Below are 15,615 nucleotides of genomic sequence, written 5' to 3'. Positions count from 1 at the left end.
CCAGGGTTGATACAAGGTTGTCAGGTGGGACACAGTCCCTGTTCCTGTCCCTTGAAACTCCCAATCATTCAGTCAGTCGTATTTCCTGAATACTTACTGGGTACAGAAACTATACTAAGCACTCGGAGGAGTACGATATAACAGTAAGCAGATGCATTCTCTCCCCACAATGAGCTTGCGGTCTGTAGGGCGAGACAGCCACTAATATAAATAAGTAAATGACAGATGGGGGCATAAGTGTTTTGGGGCTGAGAGGGGGAGATGAATAAAGGGAGCAAGTCAGGGCGATGCAGAAGGGAGTTGAAGAAAAGGAAAAGAGGGCTTGGTTGGGAAGGCCTCTTGGAGGAGATGGGCCTTCAATAAGGCCGAGTCCCTGCTCCTTCCCACCGCTCTTCTCTGAATCCTGCTGGCCCCAAAGAGGGTGGCCCTGGTTTCAGCTAGAAGAGAATCAGAGATTTAATTTTACAGAGAAGTGGAGCGACTTGCCTTGCGGCTCAGAAAAGACAAGTGGCAGAGCTGGGATTAGAACCCAGGTCCTCCGACGCCCAGGCCCATGCTCTTTCCACTAGAACCCATTGCCCTTTCCATCCATTTGCCTCGTCACCTGTCAGTCCCGTTTCCTGAGATTGGGTCCCCAGCAGCCCATGGTGTTTGTTGGACCCTAGAGGAAACTCTTGGCCTCTCCTTGTGGAGAATCCCCCATCTCCGTAGATTAAATGATTCGTACTTTTATAAGGGAGGATTTTGAAAAAGAGAAGCAGCGTAGCCTCGCGGATAGAGGCCGGGCCTGGACGTCAAGAGGACCTGGGTTCTGATCCCGGCTTCGCCACTTGTCTGGTGGGTTTCCTTGAGCGAGGCACTTCATTCTCTATGCCTCAGTTTCCTCATCTGCAGTATGATGATTAAGACTGTGAGCCCCGCGTGGGACGGGGACTGTGTCCAACCTGATTATCTTGATTCTACCCTGGCGCTTTGTACAGTGCCTGCCATGGAGTAAGTACTTAAATACCATAAAAAAATAGAGAAAATTCAGGATTTGTCCTGCAAGCCTCAGACCAGAAGAGGCTATCAAGTTCAAAGGATTATATCCTCCTTACCAGTTTTTCCATCCTTCCTAATCATCAGTCAGTTAGCTGTATCTATTGAGCATTTACTCTGGGCAGAGCATTGTGCTAAGCTCTTGGGAGAGTACAAAATAGCAGATTTTGGAGACACATTCTCTACGTTCTCTGAGAAGCAGCGTGGCTCAGTGGAAAGAGCCCCGGCTTGGGAGTCAGAGGTCGAGGGTTCGAATCCTGGCTCCTCCACTTGTCAGCTGTGTGACTTTGGGCAAGTCACTTCACTTCTCTGGGCCTCAGTTACCTCATCTGTAAAATGGGGATTAAGACTGTGAGCCCCACGTGGGACAACCTGATCACCTTGTATCTCCCCAGTGCTTAAAACAGTGCTTTGCACACAGTAAGCGCTTAATAAATGCCATCATTTTTATTATTATTGTTACCTACAATGAGCTTACAGTTTGGACATTAGTATAGAGAAATTATGGCTATGTACATAAGTGCTCTGGGGCGGAGGGAGGGGTGAATAAAGGGAACAAATCAGGGTGGGGGTATCAGAGTGTCCCATGTCTCCTGAGGGGTCGGGTCCGGAATTTAGCCCCGGGATATGGAGACCTGGTCCCAGCTCCTCTGTGGATTGGGATCTGGCTTCTCTGTTTGCTGACTGACCCTAAGCGAGGCCCATTCATTCATTCATTTAATCGTATTTATTGAGTGCTTACTGTGTGCAGAGCACTGTACTAAGCGCTTGGGAAGTACAAGTCGGCTACATATAGAGACGGTCCCTACCCAACAACAGGCTCACAGTCTAGAAGGCCCTTCAGGCCCCCACCTCAGTACCCTGGCACCAGTGAGCTTCACCTCTGTCACCTCATTCAGTCAATCAGGTGTATTGAGCACTTACTGTGTGCAGAGCACTGTACTAAGCGCTTGGGAGAGTACAATGTGCCAGACACATCCTCTGGGCAGTTTTAACGAGCAACTCCGGAAGGTGTGAGGGCTTCGGTCCCTCTGGCACCCAGCCGGACGGCTGATGGGGGAGAAAAGGGGAGCTGCGATCCTCCCCCGCCTCCCGTTTTTGTGATGATGAATGCCTCAGCTCGGTGCACAGTTGTTCGCTGGCAGCTGGAAAAGGAGGCTACGATCTAAAACCCCAGCGGAAAGTCTGAGGAATTTCTGACGTCACCCGAACCGTGGGCGATGAGGGGAGGTGAGGCCCGTTCCCCGATGCTGACGATATCCCGAAGGGGGGACCAAGCGGCCCGCCGCGCCCCTGACAGGGCCGCCGAGAGAGGGGCCGGCTCGTTTAGGTGCTCCTGGTGGAGGAGGAGAAAAGGAAAAAAAAAAAACCCACCTCCCTCATTTTCTAATCTTCTGCTGGATGTTATTACTGCAGGGTAGTGGAGGCCAGTTTCGTAAATGTCAAACCCAGAGCAGCCCCTGAGGACCGTCACTTAAAGCACCTTTGGTGGGCAATTCATTCATTCATTCAGTCGCATTTATTGAGCACTTACTATATGCTGAGCGCTGTACTAAGCGCTCAGGAGAGTACACTATAGCAATAAGCAGACACATTTCCTGCCCACAACGAGCTCATAGTCTAGAGGGGGTGGTGAAGTTGATGCCCTGAAGGGGCTGCTCTCTCCGCTTGCTGCTTTTTCAGTCATATCCAGTCTTTTAGACTGTGAGCCCACTGTTGGGTAGGGACTGTCTCTATATGTTGCCAATTTGTACTTCCCAAGCGCTTAGTACAGTGCTCTGCACATAGTAAGCGCTCAATAAATACGATTGATGATGATATCCATTGCAGTGCCCCTCAATCAGTGGTATTTGTTGAGCACTAACTGTGTGCAGAACACTGCACTAAGCGCTTGGGAGAGCCTTAGTGAAGGCACAGCTCTTCCAAGAGGCCTTCCGTGATTAAGCCCCCCTTTCCTCTTCTTCCACTCCCTTCTGCGTCACCCAGATTTGCTCCCTTTATTCATCTCCCCCCCTCAGCCCCAAAGCACTTGTGTGCATATCTGTAATTTATTTATTTATATTAATGTCTGTCGTCTTCTCTAGACTGTAAACTCATTGTGGGCAGGGAATGTCTCCTATGTTGTTCGATTGTACTCTCCCAACTGCTTTAATACAGTGCTCTGGACGCAGTAAGTACTCAATAATAATAATAATTTTGGTATCTGTTAAGCTTTTACTATGTGCAAAGCACTGTTCTAAGCGCTGGGGAGGATACAAGGTGATCAGGTTGTCCCATGTGGGGCTCACAATCTTAATCCCCATTTTACAGATGAGGTAACTGAGGCACAGAGCGTTTGAGAGTGCAGAATAGCAGAGTTGGTAGACATATTCCCTGCCCACAGTAAACTTGTAGTCTAATAAAATAATAATAATTATGGCTTTTCTTATGCGCTTAGTATGTGCCAACCACTGTACTAAGCCCTGGAGTGGATACAAGCAAATTGGGTTGGACACAATCCCTGTCCCCAGAGTCTCAATCCCCATTTTACAGATGAGGTAACTGAGGCACAGAGCGTTTGATTGAGAGTGCAGAATAGCAGAGTTGGTAGACATATTCCCTGCCCACAGTGAACTTGTAGTCTAATAAAATAATAATAATAACAATAATAATTATGGCTTTTCTTATGTGCTTAGTATGTGCCACCCACTGTAGTAAGCCCTGGAGTGGATACAAGCAAATTGGGTTGGACACAATCCCTGTCCCCAGAGTCTCAATCCCCATTTTACAGATGAGGGAACTGAGGCACAGAGCGTTTGATTGAGAGTGCAGAATAGCAGAGTTGGTAGACATATTCCCTGCCCACAGTGAACTTGTAGTCTAATAAAATAATAATAATAACAATAATAATTATGGCTTTTCTTATGCGCTTAGTATGTGCCAACCACTGTACTAAGCCCTGGAGTGGATACAAGCAAATTGGCTTGGACACAATCCCTGTCCCCAGAGTCTCAATCCCCAATTTACAGATGAGGTAACTGAGGCACAGAGCATTTGATTGATTGAGAGTGCAGAATAGCAGAGTTGGTAGACATATTCCCTGCCCACAGTGAACTTGTAGTCTAATAAAATAATAATAATAACAATAATAATTATGGCTTTTCTTATGCGCTTAATATGTGCCAACCACTGTACTAAGCCCTGGAGTGGATACAAGCAAATTGGGTTGGACACAATCCCCGTCCCCAGAGTCTCAATCCCCATTTTACAGATGAGATAACTGAGGCACAGAACGTTTGATTGATTGAGAGTGCAGAATAGCAGAGTTGGAAGACATATTCCCTGCCCACAGTGAACTTGTAGTCTAATAAAATAATAATAATAATAATGGCTTTTCTTATGCGCTTAGTATGTGCCAACCACTGTACTAAGCCCTGGAGTGGATACATGCAAATTGGGTTGGACACAATCCCTGTCCCCAGAGTCTCAGTCCCCATTTTACAGATGAGGTAACTGAGGCACAGAGCATTTGATTGATTGAGAGTACAGAATTGCAGAGTTGGTAGACATATTCCCTGCCCACAGTGAACTTGTAGTCTAATAAAATAATAATAATAATAATTATGGCTTTTCTTATGCACTTAGTATGTGCCAACCACTGTACTAAGCCCTGGAGTGGATACCAGCAAATTGGGTTGGACACAATCCCCGTCCCCAGAGTCTCAATCCCCATTTTACAGATGAGGGAACCGAGGCCCGGAGAAGTGAAGTGACTTCCCCAAGGTCACACAGCAGGCAAGTGGAGGATCTGGGATCAGCGCTTAGAACAGTTGCTTTGCACATAGTAAGCGCTTAATAAATGCCATAAAAAAAACCAAACCATGACCTCCTGACCCCCAGGCCTGTGCTGTAGCCGCCACACCATGAAGACTAGAGGAGGACCCCCCTCAGTGATAGCTGGTCATCTCCCTTGGGAACATAGAGCTTGTGGGCAGGGAGGCTTCTAACCTGTGCTTCCCAAGATCTAGGATCAGAGCGCTTAGTACAGTGTTCTGCACACAGTAAGCGCTCAATAAATACGATTGATTGACTGATCTAGGGAAGCTCCAGGAGAGCGGGTCTGGCCCCCGTGGGATCACGGGATCGATTCAGGGAGCGTCACAATGGAAAGGGCGAGAGGGAAGGCGGGTAGGACGCGAGTCCTCTGAGCCTCAGTGGCCTCATCTGTAAAATAGGGATGAAGACTGTGAGCCTCCCGTGGGGCAACCTGATCCCCTTGTAACCTCCCCAGCGCTTAGAACAGTGCTTTGCACATAGTAAGCGCTTAATAAATGCCATCATCATCATCATCACTTGTGCCAGTAAAGGCACGAATGTGCCGGGGCCAAGTCTCTCTACCACCAGTCAGTCAGTTGTGCGTGTTGAGCGCTTACTGTGTGCAGCGCTCTGTACTAGGCACTTGGGAGAGGACGATACGGTAACAGACACTATTGGAGAAGCAGCGTGGCTCGGTGGAAAGAGCCCGGGCTTTGGAGTCCGAGGTCATGGGTTCAAATCCCGGCTCCGCCACTCAGCTGTGTGACGTTGGGCAAGTCACTTCACTTCTCTGGGCCTCAGTTCCCTCATCTGTAAAATGGGGATTAAGACTGTGAGCCCCCCGTGGGACAACCTGATCACCTTGTAACTTCGCCAGCGCTTTGAACGGTGCTCTGCACATAGTAAGCGCTTAATAAATGCCATCATTATTATTATTATTAGGTAAATACGATTGAATGAATGAAAGTGGCGGCGGTGGAATTAGAACCCAGGTCCCCGATCCGAGTGCAAGTCCTTTGAGGCATACTTTCCCAACCGCTTAGCCCAGTGCTGTGCACGCAGTAGATGCTCAATAAATATGATTTAAGTGAAAGCCTGAAAATGGTGGTGGTGGAATTAGAACCCAGGTCCCCCATCCAAGTGCACGTGGGCCTGTGATGGGTGATGTGGCGTCTGAGCTTCGGATTAGACCATCGGAGGAGCCTCAGGCCGTCCCGCCCTCGGGGCCGCGGCTGCGGGGGAATTTTCCTTCACAGCCATTCAGCTGTCCCGCCTTCTCAGCCATTGCGTCCACAGCCCGAGCTTCAGAATCCGTCAGTCTGGCGTATTTATTGAGCGCCTACCGTGTGTGGAGCACCGTACTAAGTGCTCGGGAGAGTACAGTAGAACAATAAAACAGACACATTCCCTGCCCAGAGCGAGCTTACGGTCTAGAAGCGGGTCTTTGGGGCAAGGAGGCGCAATGCTACTCTCCTATTACAACCCAGCCCGCACAGTTGGTGCCTTCAGCTCTGACCTTCTCACTGTACCTCAGTCTCGTCTAGCTCGCCGCTGACCTCTCGCCCACATTGATTCATTCATTCAGTCGTATTTATTGAGCGCTTACTGTGTGCAGAGCACTGTACTAAGCACTTGGGAAGTACAAGTCGGCAACATATAGAGACGGTCCCTACCCAACAGCGGGCTTACATCCTACCTCTGGCCTGGAACTCCCTGCCTCCTCATATCAGACAGATAATTGCTCTCCCCAACTTCAAAGCCTTATTGAAGGCTCATCTCCTCCAAGAAGCCTTCCCTGACTAAGCCCTCTCTCCTCTTCTCCCACTCAATCAATCAATCAATCGTATTTATTGAGCGCTTACTGGGTGCAGAGCACTGTACTAAGCGCTTGGGAAGTACAAGTTGGCAACATATAGAGACAGTCCCTACCCAACAGTGGGCTCACAGTCTAGAAGAGTGGGCTCACTCCCTTCTGCACCGCTCTTACTTGCTCCTTCATTCATCCTTCCTCCCATCCCCACAGCACATATGTGTATATATCTGTCTATATCTATAATTTATTCATTTATGTATTTATATTAATATTGGTCTCTCCCTCTAGACTGTGAGCTCGTCGTGGGAAGGACCGTGTCTGTTATATTGTACTCTCTCAAGCGCTCAGTACAGTGCTTTGCACACAGTAAGCACTCAATAAGTAGGATTGAATGAATGAGCGCGATTTCCCCAAAGAACAGGGAGGCGGTGTGCTTTTTCTCCTGCCCAGTTGGTTTAATGACTCCCCGGCTACTGTTTGGCCTGACATTTCAGGATGAGGGCCGCATCCGGAATGGGCGAGTCCCCCCAGGTTCCCCGTGGGGGCCGGTGGGAGAACTTGGGCGGCATTCCCCGGCTTTTCCCGTTTAGGACCGGGGTGCAGGAGGACCTTAAACTCCTTGATTTGCTTGATTGCTGGGGTAGATGCAAGCTAATCAGGTTGGACACAGCCCCCATCCCACGTGGAGCTCACAGTCTTAATCCCCATTTTACAGTTGAGGGAACTGAGGCCCAGAGAAGTGAAGTGACTTGCCCGAGGTCACCCAGCAGACATGTGGCCGGGCTGGGATTAGAACCCATGACCTTCTGACTCCCAGCCCTGTGCTCTGTCCTGCTTCCCTGAGGTGGAGAAATCAGCTCCGTCGGCGATTTTCCAGCTCAGGCTGGGATCGGGGGATCGCATTTGGCTTCCCCTGCTGAGGGGTCTTAGGTCTTCCAATCAGTCGTATTTAGTTGTCAACCAGTCAGTGGTATTGATTGAACGCTTGCTATTTGCAGGGCACTGTACTAAGCGCTTGGGAGAGTACAGTATAACAGAATTAGCAGACACGGTCCCTGCCCGAAATGAGTTTACAGTATAGAAGGTATCACCCACACCAGCATTTAGAAGCTGTGTGGCTCAGTGGAAAGAGCCCGGGCTTGGAAGTCAGAGGCCATGGGTTCGAATCCCGGCTCTGCCACGTGTCTGCTGTGTGATCTTGGGCAAGTCACTTCTCTGAGCCTCAGTTACCTCATCTGTAAAATGGGGATTAAGATTGTGAGCCCCATGTGGGACAACCTGATCACCTTGTATCCCCCTCCCAGCACTTAGAACAGTGCTTTGCACATAGTAAGCGCTTAACAAGTGCCATTATTATTATTATTATTATTATTATTATTATTATTAGAATAGTGCTCTGCACACAGTAAGCGCTTAACAAATAAGGTTAAATGTTACTCTTGGTGTCTGCTTGACTAGTTGGTTGCTGCTTAGGTGGGGAGAGTCAGATGAGCCTTGAAGTCGTCTTTCAAAATGTTGGGGTTTTTTGAAGGGTATTAGATGCCTACAGTGTGCCAAGCACTGTGCTAAGCGCTGGGTTGGGGTTGATACAGGCTAATCAGGTTTGTCCCACAAAGGGCTCGCAGTCTTAATTCCCATTTTACAGACGAGGGAACTGAGGCCCAGAAAAGTGACTTTCCCAAGGTCACCCAGCGGACAAGTGGCAGAGGTGGGATTAGAACCCAAGGCCTTCCAAATCCCAGGCCCGGGCTGTATCCAGTAGGCCACGCTGCTTCCTAACTGTGCAAACATGAGGCTAGGGGCTGTCAGGGAATTCGTGGGAAGCAGGAAACCTGTTCTGGGCTTGCAAGTGGTTGTAGTGATGATGATGATGATGATGGCATTTGTTAAGCACTTACTATGTGCAAAGCACTGTTCTAAGCGCTGGGAGATTTACAAGGTGATCAGGTTGTCCCACGTGGGGCTCACAATCTCAATCCCCATTTTACAGATGAAGTCATTGAGGCTCAGAGAAGTTAAGTGACTTGCCCAAGGTCACACAGCAGATGTGGCGGAGTCGGAATCTGAACCCATGACTTCTGACTCCAAAGCGCCCCGGCTCTTTCCACTGAGCCACGCTGGTATTACTGCCTGTGGTAACCCTGCTCCCTGCATAGAAAAGCAGTGTGGTCTAGTGGGTAGAGCCCGGGCCCGGGAGTCAGAAGGTCATGGGTTCTAATCCCGGCTCTGCCACTTGTCTGCTGGGTGACCTTGGGCAAGTCACTGCACTTCTCTGGGCCTCAGTTACCTCTTCTGTAAAATGGAAATTAGGACTGTGAGCCCCCTGTGGGACATGGACTGGGTCCAAACTGACTAGCTTGTATCTACTCCAGTGCTTAGTAATAATAATAATAATAATAATAATGATGGCATTTGTTAAGTGCTTATTATGTGTAAAGCACTGTACTATGCGCGGGGGAGGATATAAGGTGATCAGGTTGCTGCTGTGCCATGCCCGGCACATAAAGAAGCAGCGTGGCTCAGTGGAAAGAGCCCGGGCTTTGGAGTCGGTGGTCATGGGTTCAAATCCCGACTCCACCAATTGTCAGCTGTGTGACTTTGGGCAAGTCACTTCTCTGCGCCTCAGTTACCTCATCTGTAAAATGGGGATTAAGTCTGTGAGCCCCACGTGGGACAACCTGATCACCTTGTAACCTCCCCAGCGCTTAGAACAGTGCTTTGCACATAGTAAGCGCTTAATAAATGCCATCATCATTATTATTATTATTAACAAATAACACCCCCCTCCAAAGACTTATTGAAGGCCCGTCTCCTCCAAGAGGCCTTCCCTGACTAAGCGCCCCCCTTTCCTCTTCTCCCTCTCCCTTCTGCGTCGCCCTGACTTGCTCCCTGTATTCGTCCCCCTTTCCCAGCCCCACAGCTGTCCATGTCTGTAATTTATTTCTATTAACGCCCGTCTCCCTCTCTAGACCGTAAGCTCGCTTTGGGCAGGGAACGTGTCTACTGAATGTAACACCGCACTCTCTCAACCGCTCAGTACCGTGCTCTGCACACAGTAAGCGCTCAATAAATACCATTGAATGAATGAATGAACGGGGAAGCTGCCCCTTGGGAATTCTCCAGGCTGTAATAAAATTGCAGCCAGGCTGGAATTCCACAATCTCCTTGAGCCGTCGGAACACCTTCCCAGGAAGGGTCCGGAAGACGCCGCAGATTCTCACCACTCCTGTCCAAGCTCCTACCGCTGCAGGAGGTTTGGGTCGGACGCACGCGTCGGGCGGGCCCGTTCAAGCGTCATTTCTGCCGGTGCCAACTGGAAAATTAGAGGAGCCTTTGTCTCCCGTTGCCTCCGGAGCCAAACTCTGCGTGGTGACTAGAGCCCGGGCTTGGGAGTGAGAAAGTCGCGGGTTCTCACCCCGGCTCTGCCACTTGTCTGCTGCTGTGTGACCCTGGGCAAACCACTTCACTTCTCTGGGCCTCGGTTACCTCGCCTATAAAATGGGGATTAAAACCGCGAGCCCCATGTGGGACAGGGACCGCGTCCAACCCGATAACTTGTATCTGCCCTTGTGCTTAGAGCAGTGCCTGGCACATAGTAAGCACTTGATAAATACCATACTAATTTTTAATTATTATTAATCTCTATTGCAAGCGACTAAGGTATAAGCAGCATGGGAAGCGCTTAGTACAGTGCTCTGCACACAGTAAGTGCTCAATAAATACGATTGAATGAATGGGAAGCTGCCGGGTCTAGTGGGTACAACACAGGTGTGGAAGTCTGAGGACCATTTTTTCTTCTTTTATATTTTATTTATTTTTCTACGGTGTGCCATGCACTGCAATCATAATAATTTTGGTACTTGTTAAGCTCATGCTATGTGCCAAGCACTGCACTGAGTGTCGCGGTAGATACAAGGTCATCAGATTCGACACGCTCCCCGTCCCACGTGGGGTTCACAGTCTTCATCCCCATTTTCCAGACGAGGTAACCAAGGCCCCGAGTGTAAGTGACGTGCCTAAGGTCACACAACAGACAAGTGGCAGAGCGGGGATTAGAACCCAGGTCCTTCTGACTCCGAGGCCCGTGGTCTATCCACTAGGCCACGTTGCTTCTCACCTCTGAAGGCATTTGTTCAGCGCTTACTGTGTGCCAGTCACCGTATTACCCTCTGGGGTAGATGCAAGATATTCATGTTCGACACAGTCCGTGTCCCACGTGGGGCTCCCAGGTTTAAATCCCCGTTTTCCAGACGAGGGGATCGAAGCATGGAGAAGTGACTTGCACAGGGTTGCACAGCGGAGAAGTGGTGGAGCCAGAATTATTCATTCATTCAATCGTATTGATTGAGCGCTTACTGTGTGCAGAGCACTGTGCTAAGCGCTTGGGAAGTACAAGTTGGCAACTTCTAGAGACGGTCCCTACCCGACAGCGGGCTCACAGTCTAGAAGGGGGAGGCAGACAACAGAACGAAACATATTAACAAAATAAAATAAATAGAATCAATCAGTCAATCGTATTTATTGAGCGCTTACTGTGTGCAGAGCACTGTACTAAGCGCTTGGGAAGTACAAGTTGGCAACAAATAAATAAACAAATAAAGTGTGTAAGCTTCCATCAGTTCTGCCCTCAGCCTGTGTCGATTCAGACCAGGGTCTTAAACGGCCCCTGTATGTCGACACATTAAATACTCGGCCACCATACAATAATAATAATAATGGTATCTGTTAAGCGCTTATCCGGCCCCCGTATGTCGACACATTAAATACTCGGCCACCATACAATAATAATAATAATGGTATTTGTTAAGCGCTTATCCCACACCTGTTCTACAGAAACAGAGTAGAATACACACTGTTGTGCCCATGGAAACTTTAGACTGTGAGCCCACTATTGGGTAGGGACCGTCTCTATATGTTGCCAACTTGTACTTCCCAAGTGCTTAGTACAGTGCTCTGCACACAGTAAGCGCTCAATAAATACGACTGATGATGATGATGATGCTGATGGAAAGTGCCCAGAAAACAAAACAAAACAAAAATCAGTGGCTTCTTTCTCCTCTTTACCCCTGCTTTAAAAAAAAAAAAATGGTACTTGCTAGCTGCTTACTTTGTGCCAAGTCCTTTTTGGAAGCGCTAGGGTAGCGACGAGATAACGCAGTCCCTGTCCCACCCGGGGCTCAATTTCTAAGGGGGCGGGCGACCTGGTGTTGAACCCCCATTTTACAGATTTTACAGATTACAGATTTACAGATATTACTCTCTTTATTTATTTATTTATTTTACTTGTACATTTCTATCCTATTTATTTTATTTTGTTGGTACGTTTGGTTCTGTTCTCTGTCTCCCCCTTTTAGACTGTGAGCCCACTGTTGGGTAGGGACTGTCTCTATGTGTTGCCAATTGGTACTTCCCAAGCGCTTAGTACAGTGCTCTGCACATAGTAAGCGCTCAATAAATACGATTGATTGATTGATTGATTTACAGATGAGGAAACTGAGGCTCAGAGAAGGGACTTGCCCGGGGTCGCACAGCGGACAAGTGGGAGAGCCAGCATTGGAAAGCCAGGGCCTCTGCTCTTTCCAGTAGGCCAAACTGCTTCCCGCCACCCTACCGAACAGTGGCTCGGGCCCTTTCTCCCGGACAGACTCGGATTTCCACGTCTCCCCGCCAACATCCTGTACTCAGGTCCTTCCGACTCCAAGGGCCATGCTGTTTTTTCACTAGACCATCCTGCTTCTCCAGTACGACCTGGAATCTGCTCCCACTCCCACCCCTTGCTTGATGTGTGACGCTTGGCAAGTCGCTTCACTTCTCCGTTCCTCAGTTTCCTCCTCGTCTGTACAATGGGGATTCAATGCCCTATTCTCCCTCTTAGCCTGACACCCCCATGTGGGACAGGGGCTGTGTCCTACCTGATTATCCCTGTATCTATCCCAGTGCTTAGTACGGTACCTGTTGCAGAGTGAGCACTTAGCAAATAGCACAGTTATTAATAGTGGTGGAATTGGACCGGAGAGGATCTGATTACCAAAGTGCCGTGCCTTTCTCCTTGATGAAATGGATGAATCAATCGTTTGTATCTACTGAGCGCTGATTGTGAGGGGAGCACTGTACTAAGCATTCATCCATTCTATCATATTTATTGAGCGCTTACTATATGCAGAGCACTGTACTAAGGGCTTGGAAAGTACGGTTCGGCAACAGGTAGAGACAATCCCAGCCCACCAACGGGCTCACAGTCTAGAAGGGGAGCACTTGGGAGAGTATGGTGCAGAATTAGCAGACAGGAAGACTCTAGGGAAGAAGGTCACTCAAGACCCAGCGCTTTGAACAGTGCTTTGCACATAGTAAGCGCATAATAATAATAATAATAGCATTTATTAAGCGCTTACTATGTGCAAAGCACCGCTCTAAGCGCTGGGGAGATTACAAGTTGATCAGGTTGTCCCACGGGGGGCTCACAGTCTTCATCCCCATTTTACAGATGAGGTAACTGAGGCACAAATAAGTTAAGTGACTTGCCCAAAGTCACACAGCTGGCAATTGGCGGAGCAGGATTTGAACCCATGACCTCTGACTCCAAAGCCGGGCTCTTTCCACTGACCCATGCTACTTCAAATTTCATCATTGTTATCGAGGGAAAGTGGCACTTTTAAAGCTTCTTTGGCTGTTCTAGTCTTTGGTTAAGAAAGCTTTTTCCCTCAGAACGCTTAGTACTGTGTTTGACAGATAGGAAGTTCTTAACCAAACCACCCCCCCCCGCCCCCACATTTTCCAGTAGCATCCTCATATTGTATTGTCCTCTCCCGAATGCTTAATACAATGCTCTGCACAGTGTAATTACTCAGTAAATACCATGGATTGATTATCCATACATATCCTTATACTCCATTTTCTCCTCCTGCTTGAAGCTTATTTTAATGTCCGTCTCCCCTGCTAGATTGCAAAGCCCCTTGAGGGCACGGACCACGTCCCCAATGGTGATGATGGCGTTTGTTAAGCGCTTACTATGTGCCGAGCACTGTTCTAAGTGCTGGGGAGGTTACAAGGTGATCAGGTTGTCCCACGGGGGGGGCTCACGGTCTTAATCCCCATTTTACAGATGAGGTAACTGAGGCCCAGAGAAGTGAAGCGACTTGCCCAAAGTTACACAGCTGACAATTGGCGGAGCGGGATTTGAACCCGTGACCTCTGACTCCAAAGGCGGTGCTCTTTCCCCCGAGCCACGCTGCTTCTCACGGGCCCCCAGTCTTAATCCGCATTTTACAGATGAGGTAACTGAGAGCCAGAGAAATTAAGTGACTTGCCCAAGGCCGCAAAGCAGGCAAGTGGCGGAACCGGGATTAGAACCCAGGTCCTTCTGATTCCTAGGCCCGTGCTTTATCCACTAGACCACGCTGCTTCTTTACAATAGTAATAATGATAATAATTACCGTCTCCAAGTGTGTTGTGCTCTCCCGAGCGCCTAGTACAGTGCTCAGGACACAGTAGGGGCTCAGTACATACTGTCGGTCGGTTAGCAGGGTGGCGAGGATGCTTGGGCTGAGCCGCCTTAGGGTCCTGAACCACTAGATGGGGTGTGGAATCCATTTTGCCGAGGCCAGGCACATCCGTGGTTGTTGTCTTCATGAAGAAGCTCATGATTTTTTAAATATAGTTTTTGTTATTAGTATTATTATTAATAATAATAATACCGACGATGATGATGATAATGGTATTTAAGCGCTTACCTTGTGCCCGGCACTGTACCGAGCGCCGGGGTAGATACAAGATAATCAGGTTGGACACAGTTCCCGTCCCACATGGGGCCCACAGTCTTAATCCCCATTTTCCAGATGAGGGAACTGAGGCCCGGAGAAGTGAAGTGGCTTGCCCAAGGTCACCCAGCTGACAAGTGGCGGAGCCGGGATTAGGTCCTTCGTACGTTTTGTTTTGTCGTCTGTCTCCCACTTCTAGACCGTGAGCCCGCTGTTGGGTAGGGACCGTCTCTCTATGGTGCCGACTTGGACTTCCCAAGCGCTTAGTCCAGTGCTCTGCACGCAGTAAGCGCTCAATAAATACGACTGGATGAATGAATTCCCAGGCCTCTGCTCCATCCACTAGGCCGCACTGCTTCCCTTCAGCGAGCTGACTAGAAGGAAAAAGCCCAGTTTAAAGCAGCGCTAATAATAATCATAATAATAATTGAGAAACTGAGGCCCAGAGAGGTAAGAACGTAGAGGGACCCGGGCGATGAAGGCCGGGTGGGCTAACGGCTCTTCCGACCTGGCGAGAAGATATAAGGAGGCCACGGTCCGTCAAAAACAACAAGCCTCGTCCCACACAGGGCCCATCTTCCCGCCGCTCTGAAGTTTCTTTTCCTTGCCTCCCGAGGCTACCGTGGCTTTGTCCCCCAGCTCACCTTTTCCTGCCTCTTTTATCGTCTAAAAGATAGCAATCATCTATCACCTGGAGAAGCAGCGTGGCTCAGCGGGAAGAGCCCGGGCTTTGGAGTCAGAGGTCATGGGTTTGTATCCCGGCTCCGCCACGTGTCTGCTGTGTGACCTTGGGCAAGTCACCTAACTTCTCTGAGCCTCAGTTACCTCATCTGTAAAGACTGTGAGCCCCCCGTGGGACAACCTGATCACCTTGTAACCTCCCCGGCGCTTAGAAGAGTGCTTTGCACATAGTAAGCGTTTAACAAATGCCGACATTATTATTATTATCTGAGAGGAAGAGCCCTAGTTGGAGGGTCTGTCCGCGTGGGTGTAAAAGATGGTTCCTCCGCGTCTTTTTCTCACGGAAACAGTCTGACTATTTGGACTAACTTGAAACCCTTTCAGGCCTTCGCTCAACAACGCCATTCTCCCCTTGAACCCCGTGAAAAGCCAGGGGTGGAGTTTGACCAGAACGAAGGGAACCGGCCCCATTTTGCGGCCCACGGCTTGGGCTGGTAGCGGGGCTTCCTTTCTTGAGCGAGAGAGTTTTTT

The 15,615-nt window shown here is 49.1% G+C and overlaps 1 protein-coding gene across 3 annotated transcripts in view; it reads left to right on the top strand.

Moving 5' to 3' along the window:
* DCAF5 (DDB1 and CUL4 associated factor 5) overlaps positions 1-15,615 on the top strand; it is a 119,640-nt gene that overhangs the window by 50,607 nt on the left and 53,418 nt on the right. The window lies entirely within an intron of this gene.

This window comes from Tachyglossus aculeatus, chromosome 23 (assembly GCF_015852505.1).
Source record: "Tachyglossus aculeatus isolate mTacAcu1 chromosome 23, mTacAcu1.pri, whole genome shotgun sequence".
Lineage (NCBI taxonomy): Eukaryota > Metazoa > Chordata > Mammalia > Monotremata > Tachyglossidae > Tachyglossus > Tachyglossus aculeatus.
This window is presented reverse-complemented; position numbering and strand designations above follow the sequence as displayed.